Source organism: Myotis yumanensis, unplaced genomic scaffold (assembly GCF_028538775.1).
Source record: "Myotis yumanensis isolate MYYU_CA2020_CCGP unplaced genomic scaffold, mMyoYum1.0.hap1 SCAF_6, whole genome shotgun sequence".
In the NCBI taxonomy this organism is placed as follows: domain Eukaryota; kingdom Metazoa; phylum Chordata; class Mammalia; order Chiroptera; family Vespertilionidae; genus Myotis; species Myotis yumanensis.
In genome coordinates, this window is record NW_027223757.1 from 71,723,505 (window position 1) to 71,750,239 (window position 26,735).

The window sequence follows — 26,735 nt, forward strand, 5'->3', positions numbered from 1 at the left end:
TCCCATATATAATCTATCCCCTAGAGCCATCAGGTCTAGACTCTGGCTCACCTATGTCTCCAGGGTTGGAGCCATTTCATGAAATAAAGCTTTACTTTTTTTTGCTGCAAACTCCTGTCTGCATTTTATTGGGCTTTGATGCACTCAGGCAATTGAGTCCCCTTTAGTTTCACACCTATATTATTCTGCTTGAATACTGCACTCTTTTAAAGACCAAAACTATATCTTGGCAAAGGCATATAGTAGGTGCTTAATAAAATGTCCACTAAATTGAATTTAAATGAATTGTCATGTTTATTCAAGCTAGACCTGTGGGACTGATTAGTGCCTTTTAGGATTTTGACATAGATTTGTTTTGTGTTTGGCCGAGGTATTTAACACAGACAACTACATGTTTTCTCCAAGCTGATGATTTCATAGCAGTAATCACAGAGGTACAGAAAATCCTTTTACTTAACCGGACAGTAATGATCACCACATGGAAAATAAGATGGACTACTGGCTTTAACCGACCATCGAAGGGCATAATCAGACTCCCATTCTTCTATTGCTGCATGTTTCAAATTATAACAGGCAGTAGTGGAAAAGCAAGCTCTTCATTTATGTGTAAATGACCTTCAAAATGCTGTTTCACGTGCTACAGTGAGCTCTTTTGGCTCAAGTTAACTATTCCCTATCCTCTTAAACTCTAACAAACACTGTAATGTATTTTCTATAACTGGATCCCAGTAATAATAGCCTTGGAATATATTTTAATAGGACAGTTTTCTGTATATACTCTGTCTGAAAAGTACAACTAAAAGTCTGTTTGGAGGGAGGTAAACAGTTCTCTGGCTTGGATTACTGTTAGAACCTATAAATCCATATTCTATTGACCATGACTCTTATTTGGAATGCCTGTACCTTCCTTCCATCTGTTACTATGTTAAATTGATCCTATTGGTGTTAATATTAATAAAAGGTCAGCAATCTTAGTTAAAATTCAATCCAAGATTAGCAATTAACATTTGCCCCTTAAAATTGAAGGCAGAGAACTTTAGAAGTTATTCTTTTCCTAACTAAAATTAAGGAGGTTTAAGAAGACCTAACTGAGGAATGTAGAGAAGATGGATTTCATAGATGGCATTTGCAACACATATTTCTATTGAAAACAGAACCTCCTAAGGTCCCTATATTTGCACAATTTTCCTAGTAGCAAAGAGAAGTTGGTATAGCAAGAATAATGAAATGCAGAAGAGAAATTGGTAACTTTTAAGACCACATTTGAGCAATTTCAGATGGAACCTGGGAGGATTAAAGAGTTATTATTGAGAAGAAAGTAACCAGTCTGATATCAACAAGTATAGAATAAAGAGTCCTGGAGAACCAGTGTTGAGGAAATGGAGTTGAAAGCAAAATCTTCTCCCAATCCAGAAATCCTCTTCATAGAGGTAGTAGAAAAAGCCCTAACTTCCACTGTGGCTGTATAGGGGATGGAACTTCTAAGTAATTAAGGTTAAATATGGTCATAAGGGTTGGGCCCTGACCTGATAGGATTTATAACCTTATAAAAGAGACACCAGAGAGAGCTCCATTTACTCTCACCAAGGAAAGGCCATGAGAGCACATAGTGAGAAGTCAGTGCTCCTGAGCAAACCAAGGGGAGAACTCTCACCAAAAACTAACCAGGCTGGCCTGGCCGGAGTGGCTCAGTGCTTTTGTGTCATCCTGCGCACCAAAAGGTTGCTGGTTTGATCCCTGGTCAGAGCAGGTACAAAAGGCAACCTATTGCTGTCTTCCCCCCTCCTCCCTCTCACCATGTCCTTGGGTAAGGATTAAAAACAAACAAATAACTACCCAGGCTTGCACCCTGACCTCTGACTTCTAGCCTCCAAAACTGTGAGGATATAGATTTCTGTTTCTGAAGCTATCCAGTCTGTGGGGTTTTGTTATGACAGCTGAGCTAACGAAATACTCTCTCCAAATGTTTGTACTTTTAAAGAAACACATAATGAAATAGGACATTAAACTAAAAAATGCCATCTATTATCCTTCTGCTTAACCTGAGGTTGATGATGATGATAAGTTTCCTAGTGGAAGTTTTCTGATAAAATGTTTAAAATATTAATATTAAAATATCCATTATATTTTGAATTTTATTTTAATAGAATATATACATATTTCATCATATATTAGATATATTACTATGAAGTGTATTTATGAAATAGAATCCAAAGCTGACATGAAACTTTAACAAACATAAAACTATAAATAACTTCAGGTTATTGTATGAGGCTAGTATGTGTTTATGTCTTTAGGCTCAACTGAGACTATATATTTATATTCTGTTTTAGTTGGAGAACAAATTTGAGGAAATTGCCACAAATTTATCCTTACAGTCTTTTTAGTTTGATACATATAGAGTAAATGTTAAATCAGCAATTTATTACATTTTATATGATTTATCTCATAGTCTAGCCTCCTGATCTTTGTCTAATCTTCGTAAAGGTAGGTTAAAGACAGACATTTCTGTAATTCTTAGAGATACATAATTAAACTTGATGGACCCAGCTGACAAGTCTAATCACCATACGTGTGCACAGGCTAAGTACAGAAACTGCTTAAGGAGAGAGAACGCTGTCAGTAGGGTGCCTGCCCAAGGGGTGCTTATTCCTGACTTTGCCACTCCATAGAGCTGTGACTCTCAGTCCCCCAGGTTGCACCACTTGGAGAGTTAAAAAAAAATACTGACACGTGGAAATAACATTGTGTCAATTAAACCAGAGTCTGTGAGGAGGGGCTCCAGTCCTAAGACTTCTTAAAAGCTTTGAGATAATTCTAAAGTGCAGTCAGGGTGAGATCCTCTGCCTTAGAGGGACTTCATTAAACTCCTATAAATGTGTTAATACCTTTTATAATGTATTCTTCTTCGGAAAAATGTCCCATTCTCTGTGAAGCTCTGGAACTATATGATAGTAAGTTGTGTTAGCCTCTACAGCCAAGGGCCTGGGATGACACAGAATTCAGAGGCATAGCATTTTAACACTTTGCTAATTTAGTAACACATACAAGTGAATCTCCAAATCAACAGAGATAAACAAATATGTTCCAGCTCCGATCATTCCACAGAACATCAAATTTATACATTGATATTCTCAAGGAGACACCAATCTAATAGGAACTGAAATGATGAATCTGATGCTAGGAAAGAGAATAGAAATTCTGTTTTAAAGAAAATGGATTATAATAACACATAGAAACATCCCAACATCGAAAGAGACTTCATTTCAATTAGCTAGGGAAAAATAAGGAACAGCTCAGAAACAAGATGGATGTAATGTTTTGATTAATACCTTCAAACATAACACACTTTATGAGGGTCATATTTATGTAGTAAGCACTTGCCAGTCCAACGCAGGCTGAGATCACGAGGGCTCAAATCACAATTACCATAAACCAGTGTTCACAAACCTTATGTCCATGAGAATCATCTGGAACTCTTGTTAAAATGCAGATTGTAATAAAGTCCCCAGGTAAGGCCTGAGAGTCTGCATTTCTAACAAGGTCCCAGGGGATGCGGAAGCTGCAGTTCAAGAAAAACACTTTGCCCAGCCATTGTGACTCAGTGATAGAGCCTCAACCTATGAACCAGGAGGTCACAGTGTGATTCCCTGTCAGGGCATATGCCTGGGTTGGGGGCTCCATCCCCAGTGTGGGGCGTGCAGGAGGTAGCATTGAATGATTCTCTCTCATCATTGATGTTTGTATCTCTTCCTCTCACGTCCTCTCTTAAATCAATAAAAATATTTTATTTTAAAAAGAAATACACTTTGAGTTCAAGGCAAACTATTTCTCTTTAAAGTTCTCACTGATGAAGTTATCCAGATAACAATAGTCAAATTTAAAATTCAAAGTATGTGATGTGAATTTGGCTCTTCTGGAGCGGAGAACAATTGATACCTTTTACAGCGTGTGTAATGCCAGGTGTCTCCACACCACACTGAGGGTCCAAACATCCAACTGCTGGAAAAAGAGAGGTAAAAAAAAAAAAAAGAGACCCAACCTGAATTTAATTTTTGACAGAAATGTCATCACCATCGCAGATAAAGTTCTGGGTGAAAATAGGAAAATATGGAATTATCTTTTCTTAAACATGAAAGACAGAAATCACTTGCCATTGATAGTGACGTGGGCCAAGGGCATGCTGGAGCCATTCCCTTCCACTGAGGATAGTCGACTGTTCATATCTCTTCCCAACTCCTGCTCTGTGTAGAGTGATGTCAACTTGTCAACGTGGTAGCCTAAAGGCATCAGCCAATGCTTAGAATCAGGGCTTTCTTCCTGCCCCCACTTCCCCAAGTGGGTTTACAGGCGTATCATGGCACATGACTTCTGAATTACCACATAATCCTGGAAGAAAAGAAATAGGAACCTACTGTAAAACACAATGAGAAATGCATTAGCCCTGGGGATCGTCATGATTTAAAAGGCACAGGAAGCTTAAGCAGACTGTCTTCTTATCTGAACAGTGAAAATAAATGTTGGAGAACAAACCACAATATGGAACAAGGGGAAGAACACAAAAGTAACATGTGGACCAAAGTCTGAATTGTATTAATTAAATGGGATAATGTTAAACAATGTGTTTTAATGGTTTCTTTGTACCAGTGGCTCCCAAGCAATTGGTCTTAGAACTCCTTGATATTCTTAAAAATTACTGAATACACCAAACAGCATTTATTAATGTAATAGCACCAATTGATGTTTATGGTATTTGAAATTAAAAGGTATTTTTAACTTTTTATTTATTAAGCAATGTAAAAATATCAGTAATAAATCCATGACATGTTCACATTCAAACATATTATTTACAAACAATCCTATACTAATAAAAGACAAACATGCAAATTGACTGTACTTTCGCTATACCTTAAGCCACGCCCACCAGCCAATCAGAATGACTATATGCAAATTAACCCAACCAAGATGGCGGCCGGCAGCCACGGAGCTGGAACGAGCAGGAGGCTTGCTTACTCTAGTGATGGAGGAAGCCAAGCTTCCCTGCCTGCCGCGGCCCAGCTCTGAGCTCCACTGAAAGCAACAAAGTTTCAATCATAGAAGGTAAACAAACCCCAGATACCTGCTTTCAGCCAGCCGTGGCCATGGAGCTGGAGCGAGCAGGAGTGGGTTGCCTCTGGAGATGGAGGAAGCCAAGCTTTCTGCAGGCCTCCGCTAAAGGCAACAAAATTTCAATTATAGAAGGTAAATAAATCCCAGATAACAAAAGAAAAAAAGGAGAGGCTGGGAGCTTACATCACCAAGGTGCTTGGCCAGCCTGAAAACGGCCCTCAGCCCCTCACCCAGACTTGCCAGGCACACCAGTGGGGACCCCCACCCTAAAGGGGGTGTGGCCAGCCTGAAAACAGCCATCAGCCCCTCATGCAGGCTGGCTAAACCTCCATGGGGTGAGGGTCCCCACTGGGGTGGACATCCTCCAAGGGGTCCCACACCGCAAGAGGGCATAGGCCGGGCTGAGGAACCACCCCTCCCTCCCCCCAGAGTGCACAAATTTTTGTGCACCGGGCCTCTAGCAACTATATATTCCAAAACAAACACATGCAACAAAACAAATTGTATTGTCATTGCAAATCTAATGTCTTCCTTAATAGAGATGGCTGGATCCTCCCATTTGCTTTTGCATTCATTCCATTGCTGTATATTGTTTTAGTTGTAGTATATGAAGAAAAATTGACAATGCACAGATAAGTATTTGGAAAAAGAATTTCATAAACTTTTCCATGATAGTAGATATTTTTCTTTTATTATTCACTAAAACATGACATGCTATAGTTTCAGATCCAATTTTGTAACTATCCTTTAGGAAATCATATCAATGATCTCTTTGTACTGTTACATTTAAATATTTGGTCTATCTTTTACTCATTGCATTGGTCATTTGAAAAGTATTGTTTCACTGACTTATGCAGAGCTTCCAAATATTGATGTTTCAATATGCAATATCAAAAAATCACATTCATTCATATCACTCCTGACCTCATCAGAAAACTCAGTAGGAATTGGAAAGCAAGCTCATGGTGACAAATGCAAGTTTTTAAAAAAATTCTAATTTTCACCTTAACGCTCAAATACATTCACTAGAAAACATATTGTGAGTTGTTTTCCTTGAAGTAATTAATAGTCTCCTTCATTCATTTTTTAGAAAGTGTCAGCCCTAACAATATCATAGTTTGTCTGTTGTGGTGTGTTGTCGTTGTTGTTGTGGTTTTGAGGAAAAGATAAACTTTGATTAAAAAAGAAGCTAGTTCTGCTCATAACACAGTACTTTTCCTCAAGACAAACCATCAACTTTGGAGAGCAGCTGGAGTGCTATAGGAGAGACCCTGCCTCGGTTTTATCTTACAAAATATTAAGAAGACATGTCCTCAAGGGTTAGTATTTATAAAATTAATAGTATTTATTGCTTTATCAAGTCTATCCCTAAGTGAAACTGCTTTATTTTACTTTGTTTTTCCTGCAATACATGGTAGTGAAAAATACAATGACTACTAGCACAGTTTTGCTTTGGTTCACGCTGAAGGACCAGCAGTTTTCTCCACTATTATTTTGCAGCCTCAGTGCAAGTGTCAGCACAGTAGAATAGGGCACATAACATCTTCATATTATTGTGAAAATCTTTAGACCTCACATGCCCCTGAAATATTCCTGGGAGGCACAAGAATCCACTGCTGCTGTACAGTATTGCATCAGCTCAGGATTGTGTTTTGTATTTTAGTATGATCACAATACTATTTTATTGTATTTGCTTATACTTTTGTTATACTTTTGCTTATACCTTTGTAGCTTCCAAAGGATCTTCATGCATATTATCTTGCTTTAATTACAATGTTATAATATAAAGCTCCCAGTCAATTCTCATAAATAATACTGATACTGCAAAAAAACTGAAATAAAATGTCCAGAAGTACAGAGAGAACATAGATGACGTAGCTCTCTGCTATGTCAGGAAGACAGACTCTAAGATAGCAATTGTTGTTTCTTGAATTATCTTCAGTAAGTGCAAGAAGACACATTTTTGGAAGCTTCCAGGCCTTTCCCCTTTTATTTAATAAAACACTTCTTGCTGCAGCCTCAACCCATATACCATGTTCTGTCCTTACCAGCTAACAGAATAATTACTATTTAATTGTATAACATACCTATATATACCTGAGAGTTAAGCTTTCCTCCAGTATTGTTTTTTCTTCCCATCCAAGTCAACTCTCCTAAATTCTACTCAATTTTTCAAAACTCTGTGAGCCTTGCAAATTCCCTGTGAAATTTGTGGTGAATGCATACATATGTTCCCCTTATTAATCTGTATATTCTAAGTTTCCAGTTAGAACTTCTCTTTGGAATCAATGAAATTCCATGAAAATGTTCAGCACTTTGGTGGGAGGTTCAAAAATAAATGCATAATATTGTACTGTGGAAATTTTTGAGAAAATAATATCTTTAATTTTTTTAGTTATTTTATTGTGTCTATGTGTGTGTCTATACCCATAGATAATTAAATATTTATATACTGTATAAATTAATGCAACATCAATGTGTATGAATGGTAGTGTGAGTTGCCTGCTGTAATTCCCATGCACTTTTATGTCTCAAACAGCTAGTTAGCTAAGCTTAACTTTGTATGTTTCTTACTTTTTTCCAAGTAAAAATTTTTTTGCTCATGATTACTTGAAATTTCTTAAGTCCTTATATACCTATACTCATTTGATTTAGGAGGATGTGGCATTTATTATTTTCTTCTACTTTATTATGAGGGATTCAAATTTTATTCAAAATCTAGCCTCCTGTGCAGCTAGATACAGAGGTAGGGAACGTTTCTTCTGCCAAGGGCCGTTTGGATACTTATGACATCATTCGCAGGCCATATAAAGTTATCAACTTAAAAATTAGCCTGCTATATTTGCTCAAACATTTCATTAACTCACCCCTAATGCCTTGGCAGAGCCAGATCAAATGATTTTGAGGGCCTTATATGGCCAGATGCTCCCTATCCCTGATAGCCATATGACATAAATATGGTCTATGGCCATTAAGATGTGAGTCAAAGACTCCTGGGGATTTCTGGAACATTTTGGATTGCTGATATAACCTTGCCTCTTTTTCACTGTCTCTTTCTCCTTCCTCCTGCCTAACTTATAGATGTTTTAACTGAAGGTTTAGCAATTACCTTGCAAGTTGAAGGAAAACCAAAGGAACAACGTAGCTGTGGCCTCAACATTCTTGGGTTGTTCTATGGGCTCTGGCTTATCCTTTCAGTTCTTATGTGATTCAAACATTACACCATTTGTGTGGGTGTGTGTGTGTGCGTGTGTGTGTGTGTGACATGCTGCCAGATATATTTCCTAAAGGACATAGAAGGTAAGTATTATTAATTTATTTATATAGATAAGGAAATTGAGGCCAATTTGTTTTACAGCTATATAACTAGTTTATGTCGAATCTCAAATAGGAGAAAAATTTTTAAAAGGGTAAAGCAGACCAGTATACTCAGAAGGCACAAAAAGCTCATCTAATACATATGTGAGATAAGAAATTGGTCAACCTTAAATCTGATCTGTTTATGAAATAAAACTCTGATTTCTACAATTTTCCTGCTTTCATTTCACTTGCTTTTTAAAAAAGGCAGAATTATAAGCCAGAGATTCCTAACATGTATAGTAAATGAAGAATAGTTAGTTGGTCATAAATGGGCCCTAAAATGACAGGTCATATATGAGCCCATTAATATTTCTGACTACTCTTCTCTTAGACCAGTGGTTCTCAAACTTCTGACCCTTTAAATACAGTTCCTCATGTTGTGACCCAACCATAAAATTATTTTCGTTGCTACTTCATAACTGTAATGTTGCTACTGTTATGAATCGTAATGTAAATATCTGATATGCAGGATGGCCTTAGGCGACCCCTGTGAAAGGGTCGTTCAACCGCCAAAGGGGTTGCGACCCACAGGTTGAGAACCGCTGTCTTAGACCATTTAGCCTTCCTCAAACTCACCATAAATTTTAATGCTGCTGAGAATTTTCTTAGCAGGTTTTCTTATGTTCAAAAGACCATTATTCATTATCATGACTTAGTTTAAGTATCACTTTATTGGGGGGAACTCCTAGTTTTTACACTTCTTTTATAGGAGCTATATTCATAATTTTATTTTATTTATTAGTTGTGAAGGTATTAACCTTGGACTTCTTAGATGTCCAATTAGACTCTTTATCAATAACACATACTTAACACCTAGAAGATGTTTAAATGTTTATTATGTTTTCATGAAAAAAAAAAGAACAGAATCAAGGACTAAAAATAATGTTGCTTTCACAGTCTTACATTTGTTAATCAGTGTTTCTAAATTGTAGGTCATGAAATCAGTTTAGTGGGTCATGATTAGCACTTTACAAAATGAAATAGAAATCAACTTAAAAGACTAAAATAGAATAGAAATATCAGAGTACATCCAATAGTAATATTTTGTCAATGACTATGTTCATTAATTTACCCATTCAACAAATATTTATTGAACAGCTATTATGTTCTGATATGGGCTTATGTGTGCATGTATATACTGGGTTATGTAAAATGTACTTTATTCACATTTATTTCAAATATCTGAGATTCCCTCCCTGAGAACCAACTCCTTATGGTTATACCAGAGGCCCGGTGCACAAAATTCGTGCACGGTGGGTGGCTCTCAGCCCAGTCTGCACCCTTCCCAATTCGGGACTCCTCGAGGGATGCCAGACTGCCTCTCGTAATCTGGGACCGCTGGCTCCTAACTGCTCTTCTGCCTGCCTGTTTGATCACCCCTAACCACCTCTGCCTGCCTGCCTGATCACCCCTAATTGCTCTCCTGCTGGCCTGATTGCCCCTAACTGCTCCCCTGCTGACCTGATTGCCCCTAACTGCCTCTGCCTTGCCCCACACCCGGGACCCAGGATTCCCTCCCTCTAGCTGGCCACAGGCACCCAGGACCTGGGGCGGCTTTGTCCAGGCTGGCCGCAGCCACAGGGGACCATGGGTGGGTGGCTCTACCCGGGCCACAGCCACAGGCACCTGGGACCACAGGGCGGGCAGCTTGTCCCTCTCCCAGGCCGCAGTCTGGCTAGTCCCCATTCTTCTCTCACGAGCTCATTTGTGCCTGGCTGGTCCCCATGCCTCTCTCACAAAGCTCATTTGTGCCTGGCTGATTCCCCATTCTTCTCTCCCCAGTGTTGAGTGTCTGAGCCGTTATGGTGTGACAGCATGATGGTGTAAGGGTGTGATGACCATTTGCATATTAGCTCTTTATTATATAGGATTACCTATCCCATAAACATTGGGTTTTGCCTTATGACTTGATTTGGTCAATTAAATATGAGGGCAAAGGATGTGTGATTTTCCAAGCAGAAAATTTAAAAACACCTCTGATCTTTTCCCTCTGCTATAAATTTAATATCTCAATAAAACCTTACCATCACCCTGTGTTTCTGAGTAAAAATGGCATAAAGAAAACCTGTAACCAACTCCCAATAGGCATATAGGAGCAAGAAACAAAGCTTAAAAAAAAACAAAAAAAGAAAAAACAACAACTTGAGAGTCATTTGCTACCACAAACTCACTTCACCTAAACTATTATCTGCTTAACAGATACTGAAAAAGAACTCCTTGATTTAATGAGAAAACAGTATGAGTGTGAGTGTATGGCGGTAAAGGTAGGAATCTTATTCCCAGGGCATGAGACAACGGGTCCCAGGTAAAGAAAACCCAATTACAGAGAGTAAGGCATATATAAATACAAATGTGTGAGGGTGTGACAAATAGTCAGAAGGGAATTGTCATCATCAATGTTAATTATGAATATGTGCAAATAAAGTGAAAAGATAAAATTCTAAAATTGGCATCTGTTTCCATATAAAAATTCAAAATAAAGTTATTTATGTGAATATCTTACCATCTTTGACTACTTATCTCTCAGTACAATTATGTATATAATAGAAATATGTCACCATAACTTTGTTGTTTTATTTGATTACTAAAATTAACACTGAACACATGTTTTCATAGTTTCTGGCTTGCACTGTCTGTTCTTATTTATGGTTACAACATAAAAAAAAATTACACGGAATAATTAACTGTCAGACCTGAATATTTCCTCTCAATACACAAAGGCTTGTATTTCTTTTCCTTAGAAACTACTAATATATGTTTACTTAAAAGGTTTACAGGGCAAATTTTTTTCAACCTTACAGTCTCCAAATTTGGCCTGATATAAAAATTCAGTTAATAAAACTTAAATCAGCCTCATTTCCATTCTCTTCTTAAACACAAGTATGTATTAGAAATCTGGCACAGGCTTCTGTCAAAATGAACTATTGAACTTGGGGCAGTAAAAATCCCTCCCCCAGCAAGAGATTTAAATCATTTTCAAAGTTAATTTCCTGCTCCCAGATGGAGAACAAATCTAATCGGGTTTACTTCATTCTTCGGATGAACAGGAAAATGCCACTTGCATACGCAAAAAGGGAAAAGAAACTCTCAGGGTATGCAGTGTTTAATCCACATCACAGCAAACAAAGAAGGTGATTCTCAAATTGAAATTGAATATATTGGGTCATTTTTAATCTGAAAGCAGATCTGAATTTAATCTAGACAAATCTCCAAGCTTGCTTCCAACCTCGTTCTATTCAGAGACTGTGCCTGTTTACACCAGAAATACATACATATTAACTTAATAATCATTTTCCTTAAAGGAGACGAAAAACGTTTGCTAGACCCCAAAGGGAATCTGAGTAAAGTTCCCAAGCTTCATCTGTGAAATGAGATCAGAGCCTTCCAAAGCCCTATATACAAAGGGAAATTTTGTTCTTTATTGACTAAGATTTAAAAATAAGATGGGATGAGTTAACATTTGAATCACAGAATAATAGGACTATCGGAAGGATAAAATAAATATTCTTGTTCTTCATTTAAGAGCTGCTGGATTCTATTTAAAGGTTTGTTGCTATGTACCTGTTAGAAAGATTCCCATCTGCTGTCAGTCAGACGTTGATTACCTGCATCTCTCAATTGTGTTTTTCTTGGTAACAAAAGCATCCTCAGCAAAGGAGTAGGTATATCATTAGATCTTCTTGCAGCAGGTTAACACTGGCTGGGCTGCTCTCAATTTACCCTACCACATATGGCTTTGCATGGCTTCCGGTGAAAAGCAAAGCAGTGGGTTGCAATCTAAAATGGCAGACACTTTCCTAAGTAACCTATTTAACGCTGTCTCTGAAAGACAAGTTACCCCTGAAGTCAACAACACAAACAAATATTTTCTGAAGGGATTCCAATGGACTCGATAATATTAAAGTTCATCTTTTCTTATGAATATAAAGCGGGGAAAGAGTTATGCTTTAAATTGATGGTAAAGAAAAGACCTTTGACATTTAAAGGGAGATTCCATTCACCCTTAGTTTGAAATGTCAGTTCAAGTTGTGGGATTCCAGTTTATTGTCTAAAAGTAAGTCTGTTTGTCTCAGTCCATTGCTTAACCCAAAGCATGTCCAGACAAGTAAAAGTAAATTGCCTATCTAATAAGCAGAATATTCAAAGTCAATAACATAAAAAATGGATAGATTAAAAAGGGGACATCAGGGATGTATTCTTTCTGCTGAAATACAGAGATTGCTCAGTCGAAACAAGGTAAGTTTTAAGATATGACCATGGGCCATGAGTCATCACAAGCACTTCTGCTGGAGCAAGAATATCAAAGAAGAGAAAGTAACTCGGCATTCTTGAGAACCTACTTCTGTGTCAGGTAGGAAGTGAAGCACTTTTTGCCTAAAGTATCTCATTTAGTCTTTACTGCAATTTCTGTTACATAAAATTCTGAGAGAGTGGCTTCAGGGTCACGAAATAATGAATGGTGAATGGAACCCAGCTCCTAACTAAAAAGCAGTTATACTTTGTATGGTACCATCACATTTTTAGAAAGACTAAAATAGAATACTTTGTTGTTCCACAAGCAGTCAAAGGTACACAAATGAATAGAACATATTAAAACTTTTAATTGTAAAAAATATTTGTTCAAACATGTGTATCTTTGCTCTATAAATTAAATAGCAAGCTTGACTCCCCACCCTTCAGGTTCTAATCCCAGACCTGTGTTAGATTATGATAGCTCCTCTAGTTTTATGGATGAAGAGTAAGCTAATACTAGCCACCTAGTTAATATAAAATATTCATGACAATAGATACAAAGTCTGAAAAAAATTAACTTTCACATTTTTTCTTTTTTTAATATATATATATATATATATATATATATATATATATATAGTTGATAGTATTACAGATATCTCCCTTTTCCCCACTCCTCCTAGCCCCCCCACCCCCACCCCCACAAGTAACTTTTACATTATTATTGGACCATAAGGGTATGAGAATTTGAATGGATAAAGTTCCAAAAATAATGACATTGGTTCTTTATTAGTCAGTAGAGTGGAGGCCCTGTACACTATCAGAATACTCTCACTATATGTACTATCTCAGATTTTTACTGTGGGTGATTATAGGTTAATATTTTGTTCTTATCTACAGCCATGTAAGCAAAACTAATTTCAATGGATATTGTTTCAAGTAAAGAAACTGTCAAGATACTTTAAATTTGGTACTAGCTTTGTCACAAGTAGAATCTAGCCATTAAGTATGACTAATAATAAGAAATAGTTTAAGCAAAGTACTTTTTTCAGTAGACCCTTAACATTCCCAATGGATACATTCCCAATCCTCTGCGAATACTTTGGCATTATTAGCATTTGGACAGGATAATCCTTTGTTGTTGGTGGGGTCAGAAACCCTGCGCATTCTACAGTGTTTGTGTTAGGCAGCGTCCGTGGCCTCACAGTAGATACCAATAGCATGTCCTCCAGTGAATGCCTCCAGATCCAGCCAATTGCGAAGGTATCCTCACCTGAGAACCACTGCTCTATATGTGTGAGGACCATTTGCTAAAATAATGTTAGCATTCAAATTAAATTAGTTTTGTGAATCCAGCAATGAGTTGACAATGGCCAGACCATCTTGAAATTTCTGAAAGGTTTCTGTAGTCAGCCAGTTTTTTCAGGAAAATCACTTAAGGTCATCCAAAATACAGATGAGATATAATTCAGTTTTTTTCCCCTTGAAATCATTTTTAAGATTCTATTAATGCATCATATGCTATTGCAACTATACGCTGAGAGCAAATGATTTATCTGAATGATTATTAACGAAGTAATTAGGAGTATCCAAAGTATTTACAATGATGCCATTCTACATTCCTTCCCAGTCACAGGATGTACCCAAACTGTGCCTCACTGCTCAGTGATGTCCCTAGACACACAGACCCTTTCTATTTCTCTGTTTGCCCTGATGGGTGTGTTGGCTTTTATCCTAATTTCTTATCAAAAGATTGCTGTTGCATGAGGTCCACATTCAAAGAAGGCAGAAGGATGGGAGAGGCCAGGGGCTATGGGGCTCTTCTAGGCACATTTGTCCCCTTTTACTACCTTTGTCACAAGCACAAGCCAGCCCTTAAGTATGACTGATATGAAGAAATCATTTTTAAGAAGAACAATATTAAATGCCTTCTCAAAAAGGTCATCAGAAAACTTCTGCTTAGATATTATTAGCCTAACTTGGGTTTGTCAAAAAATAATAAGTGGAGCCACTTTAAGGAGGAGCCCGAGCTGCCAAGCCACAGGAACTGCCTTGCACCTCTCCTGCCTCAACTCTTTGGATGTTAAAACAGGGTAAAGGACCCTTTGGACTGGGCCTAAGCAACACTGTGTCCCAAAGAACTGTCTGCAAGGATAACAAGAAAGCAGATACCATGACTACCAGACTGAACTCTGAAAACATTCTTCAGAATAAACATCACTAGGTTATATTATCTACATCAATAAACATTCCTTCCTTCTATGGATGCAATTGTTCCCCTTCCTTTTCTCATAATTACCCATCACCATGTCTCCTAATCAAAACATTATTTGAGCTTCAGCCTGAATCAATGCTTCCAAAATGCATGTTCTTTGATCTCAAATGAATGCTTGTTGCCTCTCACTTTGAAAGGCCATTTATTTCTAGATTAACAGGTCCTTTGGCTGCACTAGCTGCAAGGAATACTGGGAAATTAAGAAAGAGTGAGAAACAGGATGGTTATTACTTCCTAAAACTAATCATGGCCAAAAACCTCAGGCAAATACATCACTGCTTATTGCTTTGATTTCAAATCCCACTTCTGTTAGCCAGGAAGAAGGGGGAATTTTGTAGCAATTAACTACACACGGTAATAATAAATACAATGACAATAATGATAGCAACAACAACAATACCAAGAGTAATGGCTGCTGTATTAGGAGGCAGTTATTGAATGTTTAGGGTGTGACAGGCATTCCTCTAACAAGTTTAAATTAGGTTCTATTATTACCTTCACTTGACAAACAAGGAAAGCAGAGCCCTTAGTGAACAACTTGCCCAAGGTTATACAACCGATCTGCTTAAAATTCTTTGAATGTCTGTTAATCAGGGTTACTTTAATAATAACTAATTTTGGTGCTTCACCACTAATAAGTTTCTGACTTGTTAAAAAAAACAACTTAGTGCACTGCCAAATAACATTTATGTATGTGGGGGCATTTGCTACTTTTTTATAAATAAACATAAATGTATGTACCAGAAAGAGATGTAAAGAATACAGGTTGCAACAAAGGTAGGTTTACCATTGTTCATATGGAAAATAACATAATAATAAATAGTAATACAAGAATAAACTGCTTCCCATACTCATAATTATAAACCTAGTTTTGCCACACCTTTTATATGTAAGCAGGCAACAGATAATACCCAGTTACAATGTAAAATCACATACATATATTATTAATATTACGTGGAAATAATTTTGGAGTTTTTTCAGTGGACTAAAGCAGAAAAAATATATTAGTTCTGCCCAACTGGTGTGGCTCAGTAATTAAGCATCAACCTATAAACCGGGAGATCAGGGTTTGATTCCTTGTCAAGGCACATGCCCGGGTTGTGGGCTAGATTCCCAGTGTGGGGCATACAGGAGGCCGCTGATCAATGATTCTCTCTCATTATTGATGTTTCTATCTCTCTCTCCCTCTTCCTTAAAAATATATATTTCGTTCCCTATAAAGATTAGCATCTTAGGCTGATGTACCCAGCTGGAAAACTGCTGAATTATATCTCATGCATATAATTATTTAGTAATTTAGTGTGAGACAAGTAATAGCCACCATGTATGTCATTGGGATAATCCAAATGTTATAAAGAGAGTTCTTCTAAATCTTAGAGAGAGAGAAAAAGAAAAGTGTATTCAGAAATAAGTACCTCTTGCAGCAGAGAACAGTAAATTGGAGTAAAGATCTTTCTGAACTGAGGATATCTTGCCAAAAGGTGAAAGACTAGTTCAGGGTTAAATCCTATTTTGATAATAGTTAGTTAATAGAATATCAATTTTGCCAAATGGAGATGTTACCATTACTAAATTTTAAAGAACAAAATTAAGCATCATATACTTAGGTAGAAGGAAAAATCAAACAAAGCAACCCACAAAATCTTGAACATGTGGAATCAGAATGAGAGATTGGATTAAGACCAATAGGAAAGAAATTCTTACAAAAATCAAAAAAGAAGTTCCACAATGAGGTCTATAGTAACCAAAAGAGTGAAGTGGTATGAAAAAAGCTGATGTCATCCAGCGCTGGATGTATAATTGTGAGACTTACTGCAAATGGAAATGAGAGACCCCTTGTTCAAAAGGAAGGAAAAATAATACGTAAAAAATATTTTAAAATGGAGGGCATTTGTAATACTCTCAATTCTATATAATAAAAGGCTAATATGCAAATCAACCAAATGGAGAACGACTGGTCACTATGATGCGCACTGACCACCAGGGGGTAGACGTTCAGTGCAGCAGGGGGAGCGCCACTCAGTCAGAAGCCCTGAGCCAGGCTCAGTGGTGGTGGCAGAAGCCTCTTCCACATCCATGGCAGTCGGATATCCCCTGAGGCTCCCAGACTGCGAGAGGGCACAGGCCGGGCTGAGGGGCCACCTCCCCCACCCCCCCTCGAGTACAGGAATTTCGTGCACCGAGCCTCTAGTAATAAAATTTAAAAAATAACTTTTTTCTTAATTCTGTGGTTCCTCTCATGACTTGTCATAATGTTTTGTTTTGTTCCTTTTTTTAAAAAATTTGCTCCTTAGTATAATTCTAAGTAAAGAAAAAATTAGAAATTTCATTAGTGTGCATTTTGCCACTCATCTTAAATTGTGCAATGCCAGTTTTAAATACTAAATATAAGACTATTTAACTTATATGCAGAATCACCAAAATTGCACAACTTGTATTTCATAGTTCCTATGTGAATATGTATTTTGGTCTTATCAGACAATAGAAATGCTGCATAGAACTCAACTTTTTATTTCAGTTCTTTATATGCACATATTCTACAACTACCTCAGGCTTACTGGTGAGTAAGAAAGGACTGAAAGGAAAGGAGCTATGGGTGCTCTTTCCTTCACTTTTCTTCTCTATCACTTTCATCCTAGGTGGTTGGCTAATACAGGAAAGTAACAAGAGTGAAAACAATATTGCAGCATTTTGTGATCGTTAGTGTTTTTTAGAATGCCACTGCATTCTTTCTGCATTTGAAGCAAGCTCTGGTTCAAACAGCAAGCACAGCCTTCCAGGACTTACTAAGTTGGTGATGTAATGTGCTTCCTTGCACTGGCTTTGAGTCTCTCTGAACTTCTATGTGTCCATCCTAAATCCACAAGAATTCTGTGCTCATGAGAAATCATGAAGACTCTACACAAAAGAGGCAACAAGGAATAGTGCACACATATTGCTGGAAATGTTTCTTATACTGATGCATGTGCTTCGCTGTCCCATTGGAGTTCACTTACAAAACACACATTCAAAGATAAAACTATGAAGCATCTTAAGAAATTCTCACTAGAACAACAACAACCAGAAAAAAAAAACACAAAAAAAAACCCAAAAACAAACAAGTACTAGTATATGGCTTTTCTGAGCTTGGGTCTGAGCCCATCCAATAGCTCAGGCCGAAAGTCCTGAAGCCAGCTTTGATGACATTTTAGCTTAAGAAACTTTTGTTTGTGTTAATCTTCACCAGAGGATATTTTCTCCATTGATCTTTAGAGAGAGTGGAAGGGAGGGGGCAAGACACAGAGAGAGAAACACCAATTGGTTGCGTCCTGCACGCTCGCTTCCCTCCCCTACTCCTGCAACTGAGGTATGTGACCTTGATTGGAATTGAACCCAAGACCCTTCAGTCTGAGGGCTGATGCTCTAACCATTGAGAAAAACAGCTAGGGCACTTTTTTTTTTTTTTTTTTTAGTGCTCATCTTAACAAACAAAATAGAAAAATCCTTAATCCAATTTGGATAATACTTTTATTTTAGAAACTTTAATATATTTTGAATGTGAACTAGCAGCCAAGGTTTTTTAATTGGAGGTCTTAACTAGAACTCATTTGTTTTTCCCTTAAAGAACTTTACAAAGCTCTGCTTCACTATATGCAGTTCTAAGAAAGAATTATTATTTCCAAAAAACGGTAAGAACAGGGAGTGAAGTTTGGAGTCACACCTTATTATAATCTTCTAATTTTAAGGTTTTTTATTCTTTCAATTATATTTTTCAATATTATACTTATCACTATATTTTTAAGATCTTTAAAGATGTCATTCACTGTAATAATTTTCTGAAATGCATGTGGAATCAGCAATGTCCAAATCTCATGGAGGAGCCAGAGTTAGAACTCAAAATTCTTTACTTTCTCTTATGTCTCTTGGCACTGTAGAATTCCACAAGAAAACCAACAGTGATAAAGGCATCCTGGATCATTTATGGAGAGCAGTGGTTATGCTACCTTTGGATAGAATATGACCCAATTGATTGGTTTCCACTTAACTTTATTATTAATTTAAAAATTATTGTCCTGTTGTCTGTTCCTAATGCAGCCGTGTTAATCAATAGAATAGCCATATAGTCCATTTTTCCTCCACTGTCACCACTTCCTCCCTGGGGATGCATTAATTAGAGGAAAATGGCTAAGATTTTTAAGGATCATTACCCACAATGTTTCACTGAATATAAAATGTCTTCTCCTGCTTCTGGAAGTAGCAATGAAATGGAAGTCATGGGGGGGGGGGGGGGGGGAATGCCTCCATGGTTTTTAATCAGGCCTGGTTGTGAATCTTTTACCTTACAAATAAAACACTAAATTCAAAAAAGGTCACTTATGGAAATTGCAATAATGAATACCTATCACTTAGAACCTATGAATGTAAGTAGTATATGAATTGCAAAAAGATAAAAAGCTAGTTGTTTTCTATATTAATATCTAAGCATATCTAAAATCATTTTATTTTTGTTTAACTAATGACAACTGTTACAAATAGCACATGAAAACATAGGATGCCCTCCCCCCAAATGTATACATACACTTTGGATAATTATAAAGGCAGTGTTTATTAAAATACATTTTATTTTCAAAATTGAGCTATCAGCTGTTAAAGCGTGTACACATTTTTTGGGGGACAACCTGTATATAATGAAATTAGCACATGAAAATGGACTTGTGTTCCCCATGGAGAGTTAGATGCAATAGGAGGAGATGAGGTAAGCCACATAATAAAAATGATGAGAAGATCCTGGAATCAAAAAGAACAGGAACCACTGTCAGGATAAATGAATTCCATAGTTTTTCAATCTTTGGGTCCCAGGGTCACCCTTTGCTTGGAATAGGTGGAGTATCTCTCCCATTTCCACTCCTCACCCTCCTACTTACTTACAGACAAAACAAAATCCCTGGGATGAAAACAGCTAAACGGAAACTAACAGCCAAATGTAACAAACAGGGTCTCCAGGGAAACAGAACCAAGAGGCGAACATATGATTTATGTGAAGGAATTGGCTCACATTAAAAATGGGCTGGCAAGTTCAAAATGTGTAGGTCAGTCCAGCAGACTGGAAACTCAGGTAAGAATTGATGTTGCCATCTTGAGTCTGAAATTTGTGGGCAGGTTGGCAGGCTGGAAACTTAGGCAGGAGTTCTATATTACAGCCTGGAGGCATAATTCCGTTTTTTTCTTCTTCTTGTTTTTGAGAAAACAAGATTTTGCTCTTAGGGACTTACAGTGATTGGATGAGGCTCACACACAGTATTGAGGGTAATCTGCTTTACTGATGGTAGACGTTAACCACATCTATAAAATACCTTCACAGCAACACATAGATTCATGTTTGATTAAATTACTGGGTACTGGAGCCTAGCCAAGTTGACACATAAAATTGCACCACCTTAAGAGAAAAAAAAGTTGAAACAAAAGAGAGAGAGAGAGAATTTATGGTTTATGATAATGGTATTGGGACATCATAGCTTTGGGAACCGAGACAGAAATAGGGAGTCCCACAAAACCTAGTTATTCATCAGAATCAACATGCTCTTTCAGTGAAATGATAAATATCAATTACTTAGCACACTGCCTGGAATTAAGTAAGTGCACAAAAAATATGGATCAGTAGTTGGCCATTTTACATTCGGGGCAACCTCTGGGATATCCAGGCAATAACACTCAGTTGGATCTATGGCTCTGAGGCTAATACCAAGATGTTAATCACTTAAACCAGCTTCCTCCAAGACTTGGACTACATAATATGGAACATGGAAAAGATAATCCTATGTAATAAAAGGCTAATATGCAAATCAACCCAAAGGCAGAACAACCTGTCACTATGATGCACACTGACCACCAGGGGGCAGACATTCAATGCAGGATCTGCCCCCTGGTGGTCAGTGCACTCCCACAGGGGGAGTGCTGCTCAGCCAGAAGCTGGGGTCATGGATGGCGAGTGCAAGGGCGGTGGCGGGAGCCTCTCCCGCCTCTGCGGCAGCAGTGAGGATGTCTGACTGCCAGTTTAGGCCCACGGGAGCGGGCCTAAGCCAGCAGTAGGACATCTCCTGAGAGCTCCCGGGCTGCAAAAGGGCGCAGGCCAGGCTGAGGGTACCCCCCACTCCTCCCCAGTGCATGGACATTTTGTGCACTGGGCCTCTAGTTTTGTTATAATGACAGAATAACGAAGCCAACATAATATAAAAGCAGAGATGACATTATTTGGGCTGGCCATATAAAGCAGAGGGTACAAGAAAAAAACAAAATTGGGGAGCTATTAGGTACACTTCCCAATCTTCACCCTCCCATTCCCCCACCTCTTGTATTCATTATTTCAAGAAATATAGCCTAACCATCCTCAAGTCTCTGTCTCTATTTCCTGTCACTTCCAGGATAATTATTCTAAACCAAAATGTCCCCATGTCATTCCCAGTTTGAAACCCATCAATGACTACCCATAAATCCCTTCAAACTTCATAACATGGAGCCTACAGCTGTCAGGCCCCTGCCTACTTAAATGGTCTAATTTCCAGCCATTTCTCTCAGCTTTTGCATTGTATTCTTAACACATAATAATACAAATTTCTTCAAATATGCCTTGTCATTTTTGCCTCTGCTCCTCTGAGCATCTTTGTATTTCTTCTGGCTATCCCAATGACCAACTAAAGATAAATGGCTTAGGGTAGAAACTATCTCTTACTTCTCTCTGTATCTTTGGTGCCTTACTCAGTACAAGGCACATACAGGTGATAACGATACCTGTCCTACCCTTCAGATGCCAAATTCTTTTTATTTCATCTTTATGCCTCTCACATTTTCGTTTGCAAAGTAAGTACTTTATTCTTAGTCTCCTCAAAAAATTCTTCCTGAATTCAGTGGAAGAAGAGATGGAACTATAAACTTCTATAATCATTTAAAATAGGGAAATTATATTCCAAGTGTTACAATATAGGTATAAATGAACCATATGTGTTGATTATATATGGGAAACAAATATGCTATAAAGTGCACATATGATATTACTCAACGTGAGTCACGTAAAACTAATATGCTAGCAATAAGTGTTAATTAAACATTCAAATAACCCCTTGCTTGTCCTTTTGAAGTGGAGAATGGTTTGAAGGGGATTATTTGGGTTTCTTAAAAGCACTTTCCTGGTTAACTTAAGTTGGTATTTTTTTCCTCTCATTAATTTCCTTCAAGTGTACAAAGCCAAAGAAATTGTTCTATTGACCTCAAAGTTTGACTCTTTCACTTCAAGAAGAGGTATTTAGAGAAGCCTACATGCAAGCACACACAATTTCTAGTGCTTTCTTTCAGTAAGTTTTGGGTCCTCAGCCCTTTGACCAGAATTCTGGATATATTTTATATCTTCTAATATGGCTAAGCACGTACACACGATTCCAAAGCTGCTCTGATACAAATCACAGTTATTCCAGTGCATTTCTTTTGGGATGGTTTCAAATTTATTTTCATGATAATTTTAGGGCTCTGTGATACCAGACCTGCCCAGTCCATCCAGCAGCTTCTCAGCATTTCATGGACTTTGTGTTCAACAAGTCTGTAGACTCTGCAAGGACTTGCCACTAAGGCCAGGAAATGCCCATAGTGTTCTCTCTAGTGCCTGGTACTAAATATGGTACATAGTAGGTGCTCAGTAAACCTTTGTTTGTTCACTAGGAAAAGGGAGTATGGATTTATAGGGCTGAGAGTATACATACTCCCTACTCACTCTCAAGGATATTGGAAGAATAAAGATTATGGTACTTAATCACAAGCCAACAAAACAAACAAATACTGTGTTTCCATGAGTCCTTCAGTAATTAAGGATTATCCATAGGAAGGAAGTGAGATCCAAATAACATTCACTGGTTGACAACAGAATCCCAATGCAGACATGGTAGCTGACGCTGGCTGAAGTAAAGTGAATGGGAAAGAAAAACCACCTCGTGACTGATACTTCATTGCATCAGTTCTAAAATACATATTTTTACATAATTTAATATCCCTAAAATATAAGATAATTTTAAAATTAATGATGTTCATGTAAATCAACAAGACCTGAAGGAATAATAAGTTGCTCCTAATTAGCCTAGTGCAGCAAAAAACAAACAAAAAAAGCCTCTGAAAAACTGCTTCAAAGCCAGTATGTAGGAAAGTAATCCTATAGATTTTTGAGGGGACGGAGCCCCTCTCACAACAAGCAGCAAGAATCCCAGGAATGGCAAGCAGGTTCAACACTCTGACAGGTGAATTTTCATTAAACAGCATGTTTGCCTTGAGCAAGACATAAAAGACACCAGTGCTTTTCCCCAGTAATTTAGCTTTAAGTAACTCAGGGATGGGTGGAATTTCCCCGCTGGTGTGAATGAGGCCTGGAGAAAGTGTTCCAAAAACAGGGAATTCAAGTTATTCCTAGGAAATATGTTTTTTTGCATCTTATTGTCATTCTCAACCACGGACAGTAATGATGCAAACACCATTGCCTGCACATGGTCATGTCTGTTTCTATTGTCATTTTAATTGAGTTATGTTAGGACAACAGGTGTTACATTTAATTACCATTTTAAATGACTTTAAGAATTACATTATGATTCTGCACTGAAATGAAAAGTTCTGTGTTTAGAAAGGCACAGAGGCCATAAAGCAGGACATATATTTAATAGTCCAGAGGTAAATTCCCATCCTAGAAAGAATGAATGCAAATATGTACCTCTTTAAACAGCAAGAACAAAGCGATTTGTTGGAGCAGAAGACAAAAGTTGTTATAAGAAGATAAAGATGTGTTGTCTTTTGCTCCTATTGACCATTCATGCCAAACAAGAAAGTGCCAGCAACAAATTTTGCAGAACAGATGTCAGAAACATGTGAGAAAATCCCAGAGACTCTACTGAGCACTTTTTTAAAGAAACACTGCCTCACTAATGCTCTTGATGTCACAGGGGACCATATTCTGTGACAAAACACAGATAGATATCAATAACTCTGGACTTAAAAGGGATGCAGAAAAGTTACACTCTACATGTGAAATTGTTTTAGGAATATGTTAAGTAATTTGTTTCACCGATTCAAAAATATACATAAATCTGATAAATGGTAAAAACATCTACAACAAAAACCCCTTTGAAAACCTATTTCAATAAACAAAAATTCCAAGAGAGCCCTAGTTGGTCTGGCTCCATGGATAGCGCATCGGCCCATGGACTGAAGGGTCCCGGGCTCGATTCCGTTCCAGGGCATGTACCTCAGATGCAGGTTCCCAGACCCTGGTCAGGATGTGTGCAAGAAGCAACCAATTGATGTGTCCCTCTCACATTAATGTTTTTCTCGGTCTCTTCCTCTTCCTTCCACTCTCTCTAAAAATCAATGGAAAAATATCCCCAGCTGAGGATTAACAAACAAAACAAAACAAAATTCTAAGAGAAAAAGGATCCTGTCACAATTTCATGGGAAGCATGTGTTTTTTCTTTCTTTGTGAGCCATAATGGTGTCTTACATTAATACACTTACATTATATTTTAATTATGGTTGGACCCTGAACTACTTGGAAAATCTTGGGGAGGGAGCTGAGGGGGAGAGATAAGTGTTCATCAGAAATACAGAATCTAACCATGGAGATAAGAAGAAAAATGGATGAATCAGAAAAGACTGAAAGACTTTAAAAAGAAGAGTTCCAAGTGTTCTAAAGACAACATATCACTCAATATAGTTAAATGAACATTACAGGCTGGTTCCCAAAGCAATTCCAAGTTTGGAGTTCAGTCTGGAGGGCTTACCCCCAACAGCCTATTTTAGAGTGTGTGCTCTTAGTGGATCTTTGAAGGAGACACATGGCAAAGCGGGGAGAAGCAAGCGAGTGCAGACCCAGGCAGATGAATTATCTAAGTCAGCCCTATTGCCTCTTGGAGTGGTACAAGTCACAGCCACTCTGTGATTCTTTTCACATTGTAATAGCATCTGTGGCTGTTCTGGCCCAGCACACAGCCCAGGAATGCTGGTGATGGTATGTGGCTGGGTGAACCATTTTTTAAAAATACATTTTTATTGATTTCAGAGAGGAACAGAGAGGGAGAGAGAGAGAGAAACATCAATGATGAGAGGGAATCATTGATCGGCTACCTCCTGCACAACCCACACTGGGGATTGAGCCCACAACCCAGGCATGTGCCCCGACTGGGAATTGAACCGTGACCTCCTGGTTCATAGGTCGATACTCAACCACTGAGCAAGGCCAGCTGGGCTGAACCATTTATTTTAAAGTGATAGCATATGTCTATGGCCATGGTCTTACATCCTGTTGAATACCTAGAACAGCATTTCACTATGTTGCAAAATTTAACTAGAGTTTCATGACCCTACATTTTTCATTGCCTTTGAAGTTGCCACACCCTCTGGGAAACAGTCTAGCTCAAAATGACTCAGGCAGCGAGGCTTCCATTTCTCCCCCTGGGAAACTAATGTACAGTCTAATAGACTGTTAGAAAATTGTTTTTGATATTCAGCCTACATTTTCTTTTCCCTAATTGCATCCCATTACTACATTCTAAACAATTTTTCTTTCTCCTTTATACCCTCCAGATTCTTGTCTAGGAGCATTTCAATTTGGCCAAGCTTTATAAATTGAATTGTTTTTGTTCTTTGTTTCCACTGGAAGTCAAATTTCTTGTTTCTAGTTTACTTGCTTGATATTTTGCAAATTCCCCTGCTGCTGTTACTAAGATAGTTGAAAGACTACCATTTACTAAGGATGGTCTGACCAGACAAGCATAGGAAGCAGTATTGTCTTATTTATTTCATTATTTATTTATTTACATTGAATTTATTGGGGTGACATGGGTTAATAAAAGTATATAGGTCTCAGAGGTACAATTCTACAATACATCGTCTATACATTGTATTGTGCGTTCACCACCCCAAATCAAGTCTCCTTCCTTTACTATTTACCTCCCCTTTACTTCTCCTATGCCCCTCTTACCTCTCAGTATTGTCTTCTTATTTTGAATGCAAAAATTCAGTGAATATCATGTTAGCTGTATATTACACTTTCTATTTATTTTTAACCAAACAGCCACTATCTATATTTTTTTCCATCTACATATAGGTTTTAAAATTTGACATTATTCTAATTATCTTACCCTAAATTATATTTTGATTTCTCTTTCACAGTTTTTGTCTTGCATTATACTGCTTTTATGTTCTTGCATGTTTTTAATAGATTATAGTTTAACAATAAATATCAAATAAATATACAACGTAGCTCAATTGTATGGTGCAAATAGCTTATAGAGAACAAAAATACTCCCTAAAAGAAATATCAGTAGTTTAAAGCTTCTTATTGCTAAGTGATGTTTTCCCTTTTTTTGGGGGGGGGGGGGGTGGTATTAAATATACCAAAAATTTATACAACACATTTTATTATCTACAATCACTTTCATATTTATTACCTTTGTTAACTTGGCTCTTAACTCCATGATTGATTTCCATGATTTGAGTCCCAAGAATTAGTAAGTGGTCATGCTAGCATTCATACACATACTCACACACACACACACCCTCTCCTGGCAACAAATAAAGTGTTTTTTTCAATCTATCTTGCCTTATAATAATACATTAAATATCATTTATGGGAAACTAAACTTGAATTTTGGGCACTATACCTAATGGAATATAGTAAAATATTCCTAGATTTCAGTCATTCTCTTAAGTTGAAATAGAAAACGAAAATCTACTGTGGAGTGGGGGGACTCCT